The 3,314-nt window shown below is 37.1% G+C and overlaps 1 non-coding gene across 1 annotated transcript; it reads right to left on the bottom strand.

Moving 5' to 3' along the window:
- Positions 1-2,810: 2,810 nt before the first annotated feature.
- TRNAV-GAC lies at positions 2,811-2,894 on the bottom strand. Its single transcript is given in 2 exon segments — positions 2,811-2,846; positions 2,857-2,894. It is a non-coding gene; the product is annotated as a tRNA-Val (tRNA).
- Between the last annotated feature and the right edge of the window lie 420 nt (positions 2,895-3,314).

Genomic DNA, 3,314 nt, shown 5'->3' with positions numbered 1-3,314 from the left:
GTGAAATCCCTGAACAGAATTGGTTCTGTTCTAGCTCAAACCAGGACACATTGTCTGCTCGCCTAGAAGAGCTGACTTTCTTCTATTTCAAATGTTACAAGTCAAAGGATGGTAGGGCTTTAAATTCTTTTTGGTACATTAGTCATTATGAAGAGAAAGTGTGGAGGGTCAACCTTAAAGCTCTGTCAGACACTTACATATCCTGTACTTCATGTAGCCTGCAGTGTGTTAAAAGAATCTGGTTTTAAAATAATTTACTTAGATAGTCCTCAACAAACATACTCTGAAGTAGGAGGGAGCAATGTCAGAGAAATTTTGCTGATATAAGGTTCTCATTGCACTTCAACACATCTAACTACTTGTAATACTTAATAACACTTTTTTTTTTTCTCTACAAATAACCACAGGGTAGTTGGTATAAATAAATAAGTCAGGAAAGACCTACCGCTTTTGTTACGCTTATGGTCAGATTAGGTAATGGTAATGGTCCTCTGTCAGCTGCTGAGTCTGCTATCATGGAGCTTTGCAGCTATATGAGGTGTGAACTTGTCTGAAACCTCCATTTAAAACAAGAAGAACTTTAAAAAAGGAAATGGTCTGGAAGCATTTTTTGCTCTTTGCTTTTTCCATAATTCCTTCCTATTTGTATCTAATGACAGAATGTACTAAGGACCTCAACTGATCTAATTTTGAAGCTAGTCCTGTATTGAACAGGGCTAAGTTAAGGAGATCAGCAGAATTCCTGTCCACTCTAAATTATTTTCTTATTCTATAACACAAATTGTCCTCTGACCCACAAATTTACTTTTTTCTCACCTAAATTTGATAGACTAATAATTTTAAAAGCACCATAATTTGCCAAAAATAAGAATGTAACTTTTCAAGTCTGTAGATCGCCAAGTTTTTTCAAACAATAGTGATAATAACTTTTCATTTTTGGAATTCCAATTCTGTTGCCTGAAAGAAAAATTAAAAGCCTTTAGGCTGGTAATATATTTCTTTTTGTGCTTTGTCCTTTTATTAAGATAAGTTCACCACACAATGAAGATGCATGATGTCATATTGCCATTTTTCAGAATTAAAGCACACAACTGTGCTGTTGTGTGCTAATGACAGAAAGAAAATCTCATGAGATTACCTGAGCTATATTGTTTCAACCAAACAGCTAGAAGTTTTTTCCAGATATTATTTCCAACATTTGGGAATTAAGGTGCTTAATCCGTGTTATATCTCTCATATACAAGAGAAGTTTCTTCTGCTGATTCATTTTCATCACCTAGATTGTCAAATCTTTCATCTTACTTGATTGACAATATTTTTCTGTATTTTTCTACATACCAATAGAAAATATTTAAACTAAGACACTAAAAAAAAAGCCCTTTTGTTTTCAATATGTGCCAGTTTTTCACTGTTTATAGAAAACTATGCTATAATGTGTGAAGGGTAATAATCCCATCAGTATGTTTCACTAGTATGTTTACTTCACTATGACATATGCCAGACTCTTCTTTCACTTTTTTTTCCTGCATCCACTACATCTTTGCCATAAACAGTCTGTAAAACTTGATTAAAAATACTCCAGAATTTTTCTCTTTTTTTCCCCTCAGTTTAAATCCTTTGACAAAATTTTCACTTTTTTTTTTCCTGCAAGGATTATCTCTAAATTCTCCTTAAATCTCTACTCTGCATCTGTATTAATTCTCCTCATTTCATATTATAACACAATGCACACTAGGGTTATATGATTATCCAGGGTGATTTCCCTAAGGTTTCCATTCCAAACTGAATTTTGGGCTGTTTCTACCATTTAGTAACAGTTCTTTGAACGTCAAATGTGTTCTTCTGGGACATGGCCAGGAGAAAACAATCATTAGTTTCTTTGGAAAATAGATCCAAGATACTTTTAACAAGCTGATTTTAAAAGGCGACATTAATTAAAGTTGCTTGTAACCCATTTTCGCCACATCCTACTTACAAAGCAACTTTCTAGCTACACTTTAAATGAAGTCTGCCTGAAAGACTACAGCAAAGTAAAATCTGTGAGATTAAACAGATAACATTAAAGGGAACATTTGAAGCCAAATTAGGAGCGGTTGAAAGGCACCCATTTCTTAAAGGTCGCTGAGGTTCCACTAACGAGCTTTACAAAACTGCTGAGATTAATAAAACTTGCGAGACCTCCAGCTAGACTCCTGCTTTCCAAACTACCTACAAAACACCCACATGTTACTGGAAAGCAACACCTCGAAATGATTCCACGTGTGTCTCTGGGTAGCAACTTGGCCCTCATAAAGCTCCCTGGCTTCAGCTGTTTCATCTAAGATCTTGGCTGATCCAGAGGGACATACACATAAGCAGATAACATTTTCAGCACTGTTGTGATCTTCACCTTGTCTCCCTGCAAAAAGAAAGCTTATCTCTTCCAGTTCATGGCCTGGGACAGTACTGTTTTGTGACCCTATATAAGGATGAGTACCAGAAGTAAAACATGAGAGCCCTGCTCCCAGTGTATTGCAGCCCACACACTGCTCTGGCTCAGCACACAGGGGTCCCCATCCCATCTGTGCCATAGAGGGACTTCCTTGTTGGTCCTCTTCAGTGAACAGTTTCTATCTTTTCGTACGTAAATAATATGCTGCGATATACAGCTGCAGCTGTAAATTTACCTTACAATGTGGTAGACACTGTAACTGTAATAATCACAGAATCATAGAATGGCACAGGCTGGAAGGTACCTTAGAGATCATCTAGTATAACCTCCCTGTCATGGGCAGGGAATGCCACCTCTCGACTAGACCAGGCAACACATGGGGACCGAGCGGGAATTGAACCCGCGACCTCGGTGTTGGTCATTGTTGTCAGCACCGCGCTCAAACCACTGAGCTAACCGGCCCCCTAATCTTCTTTGAGATCTATCATGAATTTTTTCCACAAACTGTGTGATGTCCCTGAAGACATTTTGTTAGCGTGAAAATTCTCTACATATTTTTAACAAGAACATGTAGAGTTTCCTTCAAATTGCTTTGTGGCATCAATAATATGGGGAGTTGTAGCCTTTTATGCCCTTCCCTTCTTTGTGCTAACCACAAAGTAATCAAAACTCCTATCAAAAGAAGGTCCGGAAGTATTTGCACATATCACTCTTTGTGCTGCCTTGGTCAAACATCTGATCACTGAGCTAGAATTTAAATAGTTTGATTGTGGTTTCTAGAAATAAGTAATTGAAACGGAAACAAAAAAACCCCTCAAACAGCTGAAGACAAAAGTCAATATTAACTTCACTGTCTGAACATTTATATGTCTGAACATATATT

This window comes from Apaloderma vittatum, unplaced genomic scaffold (assembly GCF_000703405.1).
Source record: "Apaloderma vittatum isolate BGI_N311 unplaced genomic scaffold, ASM70340v1 scaffold18573, whole genome shotgun sequence".
NCBI classification, from domain to species: domain Eukaryota; kingdom Metazoa; phylum Chordata; class Aves; order Trogoniformes; family Trogonidae; genus Apaloderma; species Apaloderma vittatum.
This window is presented reverse-complemented; position numbering and strand designations above follow the sequence as displayed.